We start from the raw sequence: 17,209 nt of genomic DNA on the forward strand, positions 1-17,209 counted from the left end.
CTTTATCTATCTGATGCATAACTGCAGAGCATGTTTCATAGCTGGGTATGAAGGATAATGGATATGGCTTACAGAATGGGTTCTGCCGTCTGCCTTAGCAAAGCAAAATGACTCCCTCCTCCATGCACGCTCGATTTGGTCTTTGTTACAAATTTGTAATTGTAGGTCGAGCCCTTGTCATTTAGATAAACTTTTATACTTTTACTCAAACTTTAGGTGTCAATCTCATGTGATAAAAATCAGAAAGCAAATTAAACACTTGGCCAAAATCCATGTGGCCTAGTTGCTTAGTGGGTTTAGGGGATTTTGAAAAGATGCCGTCATGTTGTTTCTTAGTCTTCCAAAGGTAAATAAGCTGATCTTATTTTATGAATTGTAGCCCTTGATCATTGTGTGATCACTCTTGTGTGGTGGTGTATGATTATGATTTTTTATTGCTGTTTTACTGATTAGAGAGCGTAATAATTGCCTATATCATTTAGAAAGTAGTTATTTCTTGCTGCTATTTCCAATCTAAACCATCTCAACATGTGCAGGGTTATGTTTTAATGTGATCTGCAAAGAATTCCTCTTTTGTTTAGCACTGCCAAAGCTGTGTTCAGTTATTCAGAGTTGCTCATGAATGTTCTCTGGTGTGGAATGCCTTTATTTCATTGTCACATGCCTGTGACTCAGTCAGCTATGCCAATAATTGTCTTCTGCATAGAAATAAACATGCAAACCGTATAAAGTGTGTTTTTACTTTGGTTAGTCAGATTTGTTGTCTCTTATAGTGTAGAATACTCTAAAAGTGGTTTTAAAATGGTGTCAATTTGAATTATTCTTTAATTAAATTACAATGTGCAGGTTTTGAAATGACATCATTATGTGGATTTTCTCTCGGCTTCCATATAAGTCCAATAATGCAAACAATGAACAACATGTACACGTACAAAGCATCTAAAGGAAAATACATTGTGGTTCATTCTGAATGCTTTATTGCACCTATTTTCTGTGAAATTAATCACTCTCAGTCTAAATCTGTGTCAATGTATCTTAAAAAGATTCTCCTGTGGCATTTTTAGCTGGTCATGGGCCACTTTGTAACTTGAAATTGTTTAATTATACCTCTGTATGTAAGAAATGATCATGCAGTCTATAGACTAGATTATACAGTATAAAGATCAGTGAGCATCTTAAAACTTTTCTGAGGACAGATGACACAAAGGCAAAAGCCTTGGGCATGAAGGTAAAGAGAAACAAAAAGGCTTGCGAGACAGATTCTCTGTCTTGGTGCTCAGTGCCATAAAAACAGAGCAGAAACAAGCTGCATGGGGTCGTTTTTATGGGACTTGATGAGGTGATTGCTGGGAGTGAGCAGGCTGAATACAAATCTAAGCTCATACATTTACAGTTTTTTGGAGGTTTAGTGATAGGACTTTTCCCCAACTAAAACTTATTTAAATTATTTTTATTCACTTCCGGGGCTGCTTTCGTGGCAGAGAAAGAGGCCAAACTTCCCAAAAATGAGCCGATGAGTCAGCAAACAATTGTCAAACAAGCCATCAGTTACAGTAAAACATCAGTATTTTACTAACCGTGTTCATGGGAAGCATTCTCTAAAATCTTTGCTGACGTCTTTCCTCCTTGACACTTGAATGCTCCAGACCAGCAAACTGATTAAACTTGTGCTTTTTATAGAGGTGCTCACACTTACTGATGATCGGTTAATGAAGTTCATTTGACCTGCAGCACCTGGCTGCTACTTAATGATCTTACTAATGCTCAAGTGTAATTCTACCTACGTTATTATGCTTGAACTCGTTTCAGTGATTTAGCTCATGGTGCTGTTGAAATATATTGCAGAACCAAAGTCAGTGGACCGGATAACTAGCAGAGGTGGAAGTAAAACTGTTTTTTTCTTTTACAAACTGAATGATCCTGCTTGCAGGGTTTTCGTAATTGATGGAATTACTCAGTCTATTATTGTATATCGCTACAGACAAATAAATGAAGAACCACACAAGAAACAAGCGGAGATACACGCGTGCGCGCGCAGAGAAGCAGAGAGCGCGTCATGGAGTCATCGTGCCGCCTCTCTGACTCTCAGTCTCCCTGAGAAGTGTTTGCGTCTCAGTCAGCCGGCTGTTGCCGCTCCGCTCATCACCCTGTCGTGTCGCGCCCTGCCGCTTTCACCGCCACTCTGAGCGTTTCTTTTGGACGTTTAAAGAGATAAATCGACTTTTTGTGTGGATACGCTCTGACTGGGAAGTGACCGGGAACCCCGGAACCTGCTGAATGTGAGTACAGCCTTGCGCTTTTAATGAGCTCTTCACTCTTTATACTGAAAGTGTCACCACAGGCGGCATTTCGCTCTGGTAGAAACAGGGAGGCATCTCCTTCCTAATTAATAAACAGTTGTTTAAATAGTTCTAATTTACAACATACAATTAACGTGCTCAGGGAAACGTAGCGAATCTATCTATCTATCTATCTATCTATCTATCTATCTATCTATCTATCTATCTATCTATCTATCTATCTATCTATCTATCTATCTATCTATCTATCTATCTATCTATCTATCTATCTATCTATCTATCTATCTATCTATCTATCTATCTATCTATCTATCTATCTATGAGGGTCTATATGTGTTCTCATCCTATAATGCATCCCACTTGTGTCTTCAGTGTTACGCGTGCATGCGTGGGTTAAACGCCGCAGTACGTGAACTTGATGCTCCCGCTGCACGAGCTGTTAAAGTGTTTTTTTGACCTGAAATGATACAAGCACCAACGTCTCCTCTGCTCTTCCTCTTAACTTTGCGCTCACTTGGAATGTCACATCACGTCCACTCTTCCCACCGCAGGCTTTCAGCTGGTTTTAACTCCCAACAGCTCGTATCAAAAGTCAAACTGCTTCTCAAACGGCAAACAGGCCGAGCCGGCAGCATTGGCATGGCACAGCAGCAGGCACTTGTTTCCCCTGTCGCTGCTCTGACTGCAGACAATTAATAAATCATGAGAGTGAACAACTGAATCAGCTTCCACTGATCCTCTCCAGCAGTGTTTTGCTTTGTTTGTTAATAAGAGAGATGGAGCACAACCACACTTAATGCCATAGTTAACTATGTGGTTTAAATGATTTGCATTGCCTTAGTGAACCTTAAGAACGTGCTTGTTTAACTTGCTGCTTATTCATTGCCTTCATCTTGCACAGTCATTTTTACAAAGTGGTCTGTGGATATTAAATCTTCATTTCTGGCAACAAGAGTATGAAAGGTTTGACTTTTAAAGAGTCTGGCTGTGCGATATGTGCAAAACAAATGTTTCACAACGCTTTGAGAAACAGATTTATTATAATTATAATTATGATTATTTTTCACCCTGAAAGCTTATGGTTTATAAGGACTCCTTTCATGTGTTAGTTTTCTGTCACAACCGGATGATTAACGAAGCTGTAACAGAAAAAAAGACCACAGTTTTGCAAGCTGACCAAGCATTCAGCTCTAAACTAGTTTCATTCTTAACTGTTCTGTCTCAGTTTGAATTTTCTTTCTCTTTAATGATACCTTATATTAAAATTAGACATTTCTGAAAACTATTTATATTTATAGTATTTACTATGAATAATCATCAGCTTTTTCCTGCAATGTATTGTGAGCTAACCATTAGAAAACAGAGGTGCAGGAATGGTCTCATAAAGCTGCATATGCTGTGTCATTTGTTCCCCCTGTAGGGCACATGCACTGTACCTTGAGAATCAGTACATTATGTACCTTCCTGCCTGCACCCTTGAAAGAGAAATTTTGTCCACCTATTGCCAAAATGTACCTTATACCAAAAGAATATTAACCCCTACATTCCCAGAACAAAAACATGCTTTTATTCCTACTGTTATCAGGCAAGATTCAGGGTGCCAGTTCATCACAGAGCTGAGACAAACAGCAAAATGGGCTGACATGTGGGAAGAAACCAGCGTATCAGAAAAACATACAGGCACAGGGAGGACATGTAAGCTCCAGAAGGGTCCAGAGGTGAACCAGGAATGTTCTTGCTGTGAGGTCACAGAGCAAAGAGCCTCGCCACTGTTCATTCTTTGCGAATATTTAAGCAACAAATATTAGTGAAGGAACACCGATGAAATATTCAATAAACTACAAAGCGGAAGCGTTTCATTCAATTTAAAGATCAGAATAAATTCACAAGAGCTCAGATAAAGCATTTCCTGATACATTAAAATTACAATTATGTACAGCTGTGTAACTAATTGTCAGTAATTTTGTACCTTTAATTACCTGAAGGAGCATTTCTTTTAACTGGACCTGTGGATAGATAAAACTCCTGCTTCTTTGTGAAGAGAGAACTGTTGAGAAGGCTTTGAAACAGCAAAGGCTTTAATAAGATTTGAACTTCTCTAGTTTAAGAATAACTCGTATTTTGATGCTTATATTCACAAATACGGTGGTACTTCACTTTCATTAAACTGAGGCGCACATGAGCCGCCGCAGACAAACAGCCAGTGATCTCCAGGAAAGGGTTTTGCGTCATTGAACTGAGTAGAAATGTTTCAACGATAAATCCACTGTTCTTCACACGCAATTAAAGTTTTCTACTCCAGCAGTTGTGAAATTATAATTAATATCATCTTCTCTCTGTTTGCACCCGCCTTCCTTCTACCTATTCTGAGACATTAGTCAGTTTTTCCCCCCCTGGCTCAGTCGCTCAGTCACTTAAATCACATAATAAGACTGAATGAAAAACAGAAAATGCAATCTGGAAATGCTGAACTGTTATTCACGGTCCACTGAATCTCCACGCATTACTCTGTTGCTTCCTGTATTCTCTATATCATGCATCATTTACAACGTTGCAAGTAAACAAGCCTTTCTTCTGTCTCCACCCTGCTCCTCCTCCATCTCTTGTATTGAACTATTTCTGACCTCGCTAGAAAGATAAGCTGTACAGTTTTAGCTCCAACCTTGAAGGCAGAAGGATGATTGTGGTTTGCTAAAAGCTGCAGCAGCTTTACTGACCTGCCAGTTCTTTTTTCCACCACTTAAACCAAGCACACACACACTCAAACGCACACCACCTTCACCTCCATCACACCTCCGGAGCAATCTTCCCCAGAGATCAGACAGCAGTGTGAGTAGATGTCGACTGATTCACCTGCCTGATCAACTGGAGCTGAAAGGAAATGTAATCAACAATAGGAATCCGTGGCGATGGCGGCTGAGCAGCCTCACAAACAGACATCGCATCACATGTTTTGCATGACGGGATCCATACATGAAGTCAAGATGATGTCAATGGAAGTATTTTCAGTTCAAGCTTTAGATATTTTCTCCAGACGGGGTTTATAAACCAGGAATAAACAGACAGCAGCTGATTCTAAGGACAAAGCGACGCTATTTGTTAACCATTATTTCTCAACCTGTATTTACTCTCATTCTTTTGATACCAATGCAAAATGTGCTCTCAGTGATTGGCCAAACAGACGTTCAGAAAGCCCGGTAAACATACCTGCATTCAGCTACATGCTGAGGCTGATTTTCAGCTCTCACATAACTGTTCTCATACATCTGCCATGTGTAGTTCTGTCATCGAGATGTTACCTTTTATCTTTTTATTGGCAGTTTCAGGGAAATAGTTTGAGAAAGTTCAATACAACGATTGCTACAGAGAGTGATTTTATGGAAGTTCATGTTAAAACACAGACTCCTGAGGCACCAAAAGAAGGAATTTTATTAAGCTGCTGAAGTCGAGCTCAGGACTTTTTAGTGGGAATAGAGAGTAGACTGATTGTAGATGGTTCAGTGGTTAGAGTGGGTCGTCCAATAACTGGAGGGTTGGTGGTTTGATTCCCATTCTCGCCACTCAAAAAGATTGGTGAAATTGACAGCTTTCATTAGATGTTATGAAAGCATGTCAGTCCACCTCCCTGTCATGGCTGAGGTGCCCTTGAGCAAGGCACTGAACCTGCATGCTCCATGCTGGGTATATGGCACCTGTCTCTATGAGTGTGTGACCCTGTGCATGTGCCAACAGGTGCCAACCTGGATGGGTTAAAAGCAGAGGACACATTTAGTGTGAATGACTGTATGCACGACAGTAAATCTGATCTTAATCTTTAGACACAGCAGACGTTGTTGATGTTGTATATAAGTTCAGGGGACACCCCTTGTTGTTTGGTAGCTATTCGCTAAGCTTTGGGCTGAGTCTTGTGGTCCAGTCGGATCCCGTTGTTATCACACCAAGGCATTTATGACCTCAAACACACAACTCGAAGGATTAACAAGCAAATGACAGGATTTGTGTTCAAAGTGTTCCTACAAGTTGGCAAAGTCCTTGGAAAAAAGATTTTAAAACGCTTTTAAAACAGAAAGTACTAGATGACAAAGAGGCTGGACAGCATGACTACAAAGGGAAATGACGGAGGAATCTCCCACAGAAGTGGTAGAAAATGATGCTGTGCAGATAAAACCAAACTATCACATTTTCTTTGTTGTCATTTCATTTTATTATGAAGTGAAAAAGAAAAAATGCTAATTTTTAGTGATAGAAGTTTTATGAATATTCAAATACATACATGGAAGATCTAATTTTAATACATTGTGCTTGCTTAAAACTATAAACAATAATGGTCTGTCTGGTACATCGATGAATTATAGTAACTCACCACAAGAGAATACTTCAGACAAGTAGGTTTGACTACTGGGCAAGTAACACATATCAGAGGGTTTGATTGGACCCAGATGACAACAACCACAGCAGTAAGTCATGGTTTTCTGTCAAACATGACAATATGGACCATACAAAATATATATATCATGAAAGGTGATCCAAGGATAGATAAGACAAATGAGAAACAGACTGTTGGTGAATGACAAGAACCTGTAGGTTTTTATGGGCCAAAAGAAAAATGACCTGTTGTAAAGCAGGTGTGCAAAGGGAGAAGAAGAAAAGGATGATGGATATAGTGACAGAACAGGAGGATAAAGAGAGGATGGATGTGAAACAGATAGCACTGATGGTGTGATGGCTCTCAGAGGAGTTCTGATAAGTAGCACTTAAGAGCCTGTGTGGTCAAGTAATCACTGTGATTAACAGCTGCATTTCAAATGAGTGACTTTAACCGGTAGCCGGACAGAAGAACCCACACCCACTGCAGCACATTATATATGACTGTCACAAGAACCCCTCCCTGATTGCTTTATTTCTTGGGTGTGTTTGTGAAGACAGTTTGGAGTAAAGTTTGTAAAGTTCAGTTTGGATGTTATGAAAGCATAACTGGTGCATGGAAGATTAAACGTGTGACAACTAGAGTCACTGGAGGTGAGACGACCCGTTTCTTTTGAATTCAGGTGTGACGAAGCATCGAATTTCATACACAGGAACTCATGTGGATGAAGTGGTCCCAGTAGAGTGCCTGTGTAGAAATCCCTCCATTAGCTCTCCTATAGCTGCAAGTAGCCACATAACAGCAGCTATGAGCTAACAGAGCTATAGCACACGTTCATTCATTCATTCTTCTTAAAGTATTGGTGAAATAAAGACAGATAATGCCTTATTTAGAGGCTGCATCCTCTAAGCCCCGTTCACTCCGTTATATGGATCTCCAGTTATCTAAATATCTTCTGAAGGACGCCGACTTTCACCAAACTGTTCTCGGTGAGTAGATGAACGTATTTCATGCCAGAAATAAGGTCCAGGTTTAAAAATACCAGAGTTCCCCTTTAACACAAGGCTCCTTTTCTGCACAGTAAAGTCTGAAGTGGCATTTGTGCATGTAACTCTGTATTGAAGTGCCTGACAAAGGCTTCCCACAGTAATCCCTCAGCTGTGTGGTTCTATCACTGTCAGTCTGCCAGATCACAGCTCATATCAACTTTGATCAACTTTTGTTTCCTCTTTAGAGCAATGATTCACAAGCGACTGAAGGTGAAATTAGTTTGAGTCCCCCCCCCCCCCCCCCCCAACACACACACACACACAGGGAATAGTTCAGGGTTTAACTGGGAGTCTTAGAGCAGAGTTTTGTTTTTCTTCTGTGTGATCGCTTTCGTTTTCACAGCGTCAGGAGCTCATTTGCATCAATACCAAAATGTCCTGCCAGTGTACGCTTTATCGGTTGTCATGGCAATGACAAAATTATTTGATGCTTCTCAGTCATTAGTTTGCTCTTGAAAGAGATCTTAATAGTTAAGTCACCAGACATTAGAGATGTGATGTTTTACTGTTCTATCACTTCATTAAAGGACTGTTGAATTACAAGCACCCAATTATTTTATATCATTATTTCATGAACTGTAATTCGATGGTTATATGTTAATATGTGTTAACACATATATATATGTTACTGCTACTTTGCAGACGATCAGCTGATCTGTAGCTCCCTGTAGAAAACTGTTGATTCACGTGAGTTTATACACCAAAACTACTAAGTAGCTTTGTTAGCTGGACAGAAATTACTGGGCACCATGTTATGGAGATCAGCTGATTTCAATCAAAGTGTAATACTAAGATTCTTTCAGCCGTTCAAACGCAATCGGAAATTACAGAATCTGACAAACAGCAGACAATTACACAATGCTCCTTTAATAGTCTCAATATTTCTCCATTTCTGAGATTGTAAAATATTCAGATTAATTTAGAGTTTTTCCTTTTTGGCTCAGTTTTTAAACAGATTCAACAGTTAACAGCTTAAGTGTCATCACAGAGCAGCTCTGATTTTCTTCCACATTGCAAATGCAGCTTAATTTTTTTTAATCCATATTTTAGCGGTTTTAAAGAGCTGGAGAGCGAGAGGAAAGACAACAAGCAACAAGTCGTTGCTGCTAAAACTCGAGCCCAGGTTGACTGCTGTCGGCATACAGATTTCCCTCTCCACAGCACAGCTTTGTCAGTGCAGAAGGTCTGATAAAACAAAAGTAAAGGGCTGTTGGATGAAAGCGCCTGTTTAGTTCCGCTAGTTCTCATGAAACAACAACGTTATTCAAAGACTGATTTCACTCTATGTACAGTGACAGGATGACACTCCCTAACAATAGGTGAGTAATTTAACAGCTTAAAACGACATTAAAAGCTCACAATGTGTTTAAATCAGATGCCAAAGCGTGCCCGAAGGGGCGTCCTTTTTGTGCACATTTACATGAGAACACATGAAATTGCACACATTCCTGGTACATAGTCTTTGCTCTGAGCCAATCAGGTTTGAGCATGAGTCTGCTTTCTCTTTATGACCTGTTTCTGTTACATGACGACTCACCTTTATCTACCACTTATTTCCTCCTAACCATGCATTTAAATCTTTTTCTGAACTACTTAGTTTCAGAATCTTCAACTGTATTACATCTACAAAGCCTAAAATAAAAGTTTCCTCTGACTTATGGAAAACAACCTTGGTTTTACACCACTTCTACAACTACAACTACTGAATAATGCAAAATGTCTACCTTATATTTCCTCAGAAAGAGATTTAAGTGAAATATTGTATATCCTTAAAAGCGTCTGCTTAATGCATAAATGTAAGTGTTAATGTGATGTATTGAATCATCTTCGCTTGAGTCACATATGAATACGCAGGTATGTGGAAATGAGGCTTTAGTGTTTACCTTTCCAGATTTGGATTTGAAACATTTAAATTTTAAATTTTTGACATAATACAAATACAAATGTACAGGTGTATGACAGTTAGAAAACGTTTAGTGTGCAAAAAATTTGTTTAAAATTTGGTGATTTGACTCAGATGCTGCATCATCAGACCACTGGATAGGAGAAATGACCTCATGATTAAGGTTTGACAGCGTGGGAAAGAAGGAGTGGTAAGAAAGAAAGGGTGAACAACATGGATCAGAGCTCCCTGACTGAACTCTAGCCAAAGCTTCAAGCATATTAGAAATACAGGCTTGGTACTGGAAGAAGCTGGTAAAGAAGCCCTTAAAGCAAAAAATTATCAGCTTTCATTTTGAGAAAGTGCAGTAATTAAAAGATGAATCGTCATAGAATAAGAGCAGTTCATGGAGAGGAAGCTCATGATCAAACAAGACTGGCTCAAAGCAAAAGAAGAGAAAAGCAAGACAGAAAGGAACGGCAAAGATAAAATGAAAAGAAGCCAAAGTGAACAGATCATAACAAAAAACGATAAAAATGTACAATGAAAAATGTAGAAAAACAGAAAGAAAAAATAGAAATATACTCGAAAATAAATGAAAAAGTAGAAGTGAAAATAATGGAAACGCTTTTAACAGTTCTATTATTGATCTTTACATTTCCACATGTGTAATATATGAGCGTGTGTACATTTCTGTGGATATTTATGTGCATATTTACTTAATAATGTTTTATTGCTTTAGATATTTATTGTTTTTGTGGCACGCCTGTGAATTTATAACCCTAAATTGCCAGAGATTAAACTCATCTCACCCTTTGCACCTTGCACTTAGCCTTAAAGGGGAACTCCAGTATTTTTAAACCTGGATATTATTTCTGGCATGAAATACGTTCATCTACTCACCGAGAACAGTTTGGTGAAAGTCGGCGTCCTTCGGAAGATATTTAGATTAGCCCCCCTGTAGCACAGTTTATTTACTCCTTTCTCTGTGACAGTCGGCTAACTTGGAGTTTGCTGCTGCTAGTTTTGTGCAACATGGCAGGATATTTATCAGATTTTGACAACAACTTTTGAGTACGATGGACGTTCTTACCGGAGTGAATGAGCTGTGCTGCAGCAGCAGGCGTCGTACGCGTTCATTCATTCATTCTTCTTAAAGTATTGGTGAAATAAAGACAGATAATGCCTTATTTAGAGGCTGCATCGTCTAAGCCCCGTTCACTCCGTTATATGGATCTCGAGGAATCTAAATATCTTCCAAAGGACGCCGACTTTCACCAAACTGTTCTCTGTGAGTAGATGAACGTATTTCATGCCAGAGATAAGGTCTAGGTTTAAAAATACCAGAGTTCCCCTTTAAGTTTGTCCAAAGCACGCTGCAAATGAAGAGAATGATTTCCCTACCTTTAATCAAACAGTCAACACAATTAATTAAAAGGAGCCGATTCCTTGTCTATAACGGTCGATCCTGCACAGAAGTCACTGACATTATACGTGCTAACTAGCATGTGGCTAACTACAACTATATTAGTTTGAGGTCCATAAAATCTTTAACAGACTGACTCACCAGCTTTAAAAAAAGTTTAGTCATGTTCTCATGTTTCTCCGGTTTTCTGCAGACAGACACAAAAGGCTTCCTACGCAGGGGAGATCACAACAGGATTTGTTTACATGCCATCTGTTTACGAATATTGCAACAACTTCCCGCTGTAACGCACGCTCAAGCAGGAAGTAGATGCTCAAAAACAGGCGTAGCACTCAGAACTGGGATGAGGTCTTTCACGGACCGAAACAGACCCATGTGACAGCCATTTAAATGCATAAAGTGCAGTCAGACTGGTCCTCCTTGTTGAGCTTAGACTGATCAGAGGTCACAGTTCCACAGGCCCTTGTGTTATTTACACAGCTATTGTTTTCTGTCCATCCATCTACACTCAGTAACAATGACCCAGGCAGGTCAGATGTGTTGGTGTATTTCTTAGATAAAAAAAGAATCCCGCTATGCACAAACTTTAAAGGCTTTCCTGAAATACTGCAGTGAGGCTTTTTGTAATGTTGCAATGGAGCGCATCTCTGTGTGACGCTGAAATGACGTCCCTGATGGCCTGCCGCCCCGGAGTGGAAACCTAAACAAAAGAGGGGACAAAAGAAAGAGGCAGAGAGGGGGAGACGCAGATAAGAGGTGGGTTAGCCACAGTACATGTGTGTGTCTGATGCCGCGTCTAAATGCACCCGAGACACGATGAGATCACTAAGTCTGTCTGTGGACAGCCCTGTCAGACACACACACCTGTGTCCAGCATTAGAGCCATTTCAGATGGTCGATACCCATCTACCCTTCTCCGTTTGACCTTTTGTCTTTCCCATTAAACCTCAGTCTTTCTCTCCACTTACCTCCTCTCCTCTCTGACAATTTCCTATCTTTCCTTCTCTTCTTTTCCAAAATCAATGTGTCTCCTTTTTATTTTCTTTCATCTGCAACCTCTTCCCCCCTCTATCTCTGTTTTGCATCTTCCTTTTTTGGATTCTACCATCTCATATATTACCTCCTTATCTTTTTAATCAATCTCATTCCCAACTTCATGCACATCTCTATTTTTACGACTGAGTATTAGTGTCACACTAATTTATTCATATTTTTTAAATATTTTTTTTACTTTATATATTTATAAAGTTGTAATATTGAAAATAAAGTCGAAGTGTTGAGAACAAAGTTGAAACTTCTCTGTCTTTATCCTCCATGTATTGCACGCAGGTGTAACCATCGGTGCTCTTACATTTGTCCATTAGCAGCTATATCAGCCTGAAGAACTACGGCCATGTCTGTGATGTTTCTTATTCTAGTACTTCTTCTTATATTCACACAGTGTTTATGTCCTCAAAGAGAGAATTATCCTTATTACTAAAACATATTCTGAATTGTAATTTCACCAGTTTGTCTATGCAAGGCATTTTCTATGCGCTAATGGTGGTTTGATTTAATTATTCGACTTTAATCTTGAAGTTTTTAAGCTTTATTCTCAAAATTTAAACTTTATTCTCGACATTTCGACGTTTACAACGTTTTCTGTCTATTTTGTGACCCGAATACTCCTCCGAACTATTTAAACTAAGTGGGTATATATATGTTACTTTAAACATGGATAAACTTGATGAACTAAAGATTATTGACTGCTTTTCTGTTGGCCATAGTATACTGATACCAGTAGTACAGACATTGCTTATTACAGGGATAACACTGGCTATGTGTACCTGCACACATATATATTTAGATAACCGACCTTAATCTAAATAAGATGACCTTTTGATGATGTTGCAGGAAGGATATTTCATTCATATTCATGTTGACATGTGATCATACTCTAGTAATTCACTTCTGGTCACATTACCTTACCTATATGCAAGAGATGCACAGATATATCGGCCTGACAGCTGTTGATGTTTGGCTTTATTAGGGCTGAAATACTTTTAAACTAGTCGTTATTATTTTGTAAACCAAATTGAATGCTCTCCCCTGGAAATAAAGGGAAAATAGATTACAATAAACAGTCAGTATAATTATCAGCCATCGACTAAATCGTTAATTTTAACATCGGCACTAATATCAGCCCAGAATTACACATTCAGTGTGTTCATGCAATATTTTCGCCTATCCAAGGCCTTCATTACATCCATATTATTCAGGACAGGGAGTATTAACCTGTTTCTTCCTGTCCTGCGTTAAATTCAGACAAAAGCAATACTTCCAGATCTTGTGATAGAAACTAGCAACCCAGTGTGTGAAAATAGGCCCAAAACAACACGAAAGTCGTTTATTAATGAGCCGACCTGGCAAATCTGGAGCTGACAGCATGCATTGTAAAATTACCATGAAAGTCACTATTATGTCATCCGGTATGACAAATCTTATGCATAAGGTGTTAGCATGTCTTCATAGTGGGAATATGAGCAACATAGCTTCATTTGATCACTGCTAACTCTGAATATGACCTCATTTGGGATGAAGATAATGTTGGAATATTGGGTTGATATTGGAATATTAATGTATCTGTAAATGTAGCCACAAATGTAACAGGAGGGAATTGAATCTGATAACCTGCATGCTGTGGCAGACCACTGCTTGTGGGTGGACTGATTCAGCTGAGCAATCCCTGAACAAACAGACTGAGAGAGAGCTGCAAGCTGCCGTGTAGACTGTTCAAAAAGATCCTTCTATATCTATGTGGAGCTCAGGAAAAATTCACATGTTCACGTGGGTTTCAGGTTTCCATCATTGCAGATTCCACCGCTTCTCGTGAGAAAAATGGCCAGATGTTGGCGTGTGAGTTGTTGTTGTTGTTTTTTGTGAAGCAGGGAATGAGCTTCAGTTTTAGCTTGATCACGATGCCAAAACAAACTGTTGTTTTGTGATATGTTGGGTGTTCAAGAAGGGAAGTGTGGGAGGATTTGGCTGCTACTTTGCTCTCAGAGCTGACATGAAGCTGCAGCTGGACTTTTTTTGTAAAAATATCAAATTTGGTCTTTTACAGTTCTATTTCCAATCTTGGCTCCATTTTTCTATCATATTTCTTCTTTCCACTTGCTTGCATGAGCCTAAAGCAAATCAGTTTAAGCAGAAACATAGAAGCCCTGCTGTCCTCTTGTTGAGGAAGTGTTTAATGGAGAATTAATCTGGATTAAATCTGAGACATACAGTCAGATAGATCATAAAAATGGAAGTGTCAGATGATTGAAAGCCGTCTCTGTCCACTGCATCTCATCAGGTCCGTGTCTATCGACCGCTTTAAGAATAGATTATGTAGATGATGAGATCAAACTTTAATGACAGCAGAGGAAAGATGATAATGTAGCTCTTGTATGAATTATAGATATTCACAGTTTAGACAGAAAGTGACCCAAAGACAGCAATGACAGGCTCAGTATGTTTTTATTCTTTTCAAATGTGTCTTATCTGTATGTTTTTTACAGATTTAAAGAGCCACAAAAACTCTCACTGTAAATTAGGAGATGACAACATATCCCTAAGCTTTTGGTTTCTATAGGGCAGTGTTGGATCCATGAATATTAAAATGTGTAACCCCCAACAATTCATATTTTTGTAAGCTTCACCTTGTAGTCTGTAAGATCTAAGCCTTACCGCAGAGGTTAATTCTTATTCCACTCATGTACTCCTGTAACTCCTAAGCCACGTCATTGTAGAAGAGAGCACAGTCTAAGTGGGAAGGAAAGTATAAGAAAAAACAAGGAGTGTAAAAATTTGTCTCAAACTAGCAGTCTCATGCGTCACAGTTCAGGGATTAGCACCTTTGACCGAGCATTTGTGGCCAAACCAACAGTAACAAGAGGCCAGAAGTGGATGTAAAAAGAACTAAGAGTTCAAATTTCACGACTTGAGAGGATGTATAAAGACGTAGAAGGATGACACGGTGACATATCAAAGCTCAAGCTGCTTCATTGTAGGGAAAGGAGTAAAACAAAAGGAAGTAGTTGTACACATTTTATCGTTCTGAGCTGTGGACCAACATCCATTTTTCACGTCCTGTCATGAGATCGGGTTCTCCAGTAACTATTAGTACTGACACAGTAAACATTCTTTGTTTTTTCTTGACTTTATTACTTGTTATTTGAAACAAATGTCATAGTTTGTGAATTAAACCCATTTTAATCTGAAGGATGTATGAAACATGCTGTTAGACTATGAATGTTTGCTATTTTCTTTTAAATCCAGTGTATTGCTTCACCGTCAGCTTGCTCTTGGTTCCATATTTCCTCTGTGATAGTTTAAGTAAATATGTTGGGTTATTAAAACAGATCCCTGATTAATTCAGAATTTATTCTCGTTAACGTTTTATCTGCAGTGGTGCTTTGATAGATTTACACTCAGTAATCATCTCCTGCCATGAATCCAAGCTTTTTTCCTATGAACAAGAGAAACACAGGAACACAATGCATACAAACAAAGCTCCCTTTTACTATTTGTTCTGGAACCTTACAGGGTTGTGTTTACTGTATTATGTTACTGCTAACGCTAGGAAAACATCTGCGGCAGCTTTACACTGATAGTGGCCAGTCAGTAAATTATGGACTGTTTTTTTTATTATGAAGCTGCTACATTTTTGTATTATTTTATCACAATATTTGATCATTTCCACAATACAAAGGTGTCTTAGAGGGCTCATAGATAAGGAAGTTTCATTGTGCTCTTCAGAGGAATCCTACAGATTATGTCACTGAATAAATAACAGCATTGTCAAAATGTTCCCGCTCCACCTGAACTAAACGAAAGCTTGAAGGATGGCGCTCTTTGGTTTTGTTAGCCCGTCTCTCAGTTGATCTGTTTAGCTCCTGAATTGATTGATTATGTGGTTGTAGACCCAGCAGGGTGCAGACACGTGCAGTATGCTTTCTCTTATTTCTGGTTCCTCGCTTTCTGTACAAGCGTTTCCTACATATTAAGCTGAAACTTTGACAATCAATCATTCTTAAGGCTATGCTGTCAGTAATTTAATCATTTCTGGTTTTATGCTGCCAGATTCATTCTGTTTGTCCATAAATGTTGCAGCATGACAGATAATCATATTCTCCTGCTGTTTCAACTTTTCCGGTTGAGAAACTGCCTCCTCTATGTTTCTGTGTATCCTTTCTGATGGAGCTACTGTTGGAGGCAGATACTGCAGGTAGCCATTTGCAAATCAATATGAATTCAGCTGATATGTTCTACTCCTGTATTTCAGACAGATAATAATAATACTATAGAACAAGTATTTGCATTTGACCTTTTGTCAACCTGTGCCAGCAATTGCTTCTTTCCTATCTCTGCTTTCAAATGTTGTAATTTAATATGACTGAATTCCTAATTAAGCCTTTCTTCTTTACACTTTTTCCATTCATGCTATCAGACAAAACAATAAGTCAGACATAGCAACCGATTTAACGCCCGACAAGACTTCATGTCAACCAGCCGTCACTTATTCTGAAAATGCAACCTTTGAAAAGGCCTGTTCTGATCCTGGTTGTACTTCCATAGAAAACGACTCTGATAAGAGTTGCTCTCAGTGAGGACTCATGCTCACTGGGCAGTTTCGTCGAACACATCGCTACATTCAAGGCTGGTTATTTTGAAGAAATAAATACACGGACAAAGTCAGTAAGTTTCCAACAGTGATTCGTAATTGTAAGCAATATGTAGCTCACCTTGTTGGGGACAAATACAGCAGGGTCAGGGCTGTGCTGAGTGAGGAGAAATATGCACTGACTGATCTTTACAACAGAAAAAAGTCAGATTATGTAACTACAAACCAGTGTTTCTCAGTTCCAGTCCTCATGACCCACTGCCCTGCATGTTTTCGATATTTCCCTCCTCCACCACACCTGATTGAAATGATCAGCTCGTCATCAAGCTCTGCAGTGGCCTGATAAGGAGCCAATCATTTGAATCGGGTGTGGTGGAGGAGGGAAACATTGAAAACACGCAGGGCAGTGGGTCATGAGGACCGAAACTGAGAAACACTGCTATAAACAGATATCTAATTTTACTATTCAACCTAAACCTGATAATCTTATCTTCAGACCTTCAGAATATGAAATAGTTACGTTGGTCCACAGATAAAAA

At 39.0% G+C, this 17,209-nt stretch overlaps 1 protein-coding gene across 1 annotated transcript in view; it reads left to right on the forward strand.

The window, feature by feature from the left end:
- Positions 1-2,107: 2,107 nt before the first annotated feature.
- The window catches only part of gpr4 (G protein-coupled receptor 4), a 51,484-nt gene continuing 36,382 nt past the window's right edge, over positions 2,108-17,209 (forward strand). The window contains exon 1 of the mRNA XM_072391935.1: positions 2,108-2,279. The gene's annotated coding sequence lies outside the window, so the exon portion shown is untranslated. The remainder of the gene's footprint in view (positions 2,280-17,209) is intronic.

The sequence above is a fragment of the Leuresthes tenuis genome, unplaced genomic scaffold (assembly GCF_036924035.1).
Source record: "Leuresthes tenuis unplaced genomic scaffold, fLeuTen1.0.hap1 SCAF_9, whole genome shotgun sequence".
Classification (NCBI taxonomy): Eukaryota; Metazoa; Chordata; class Actinopteri; order Atheriniformes; family Atherinopsidae; genus Leuresthes; species Leuresthes tenuis.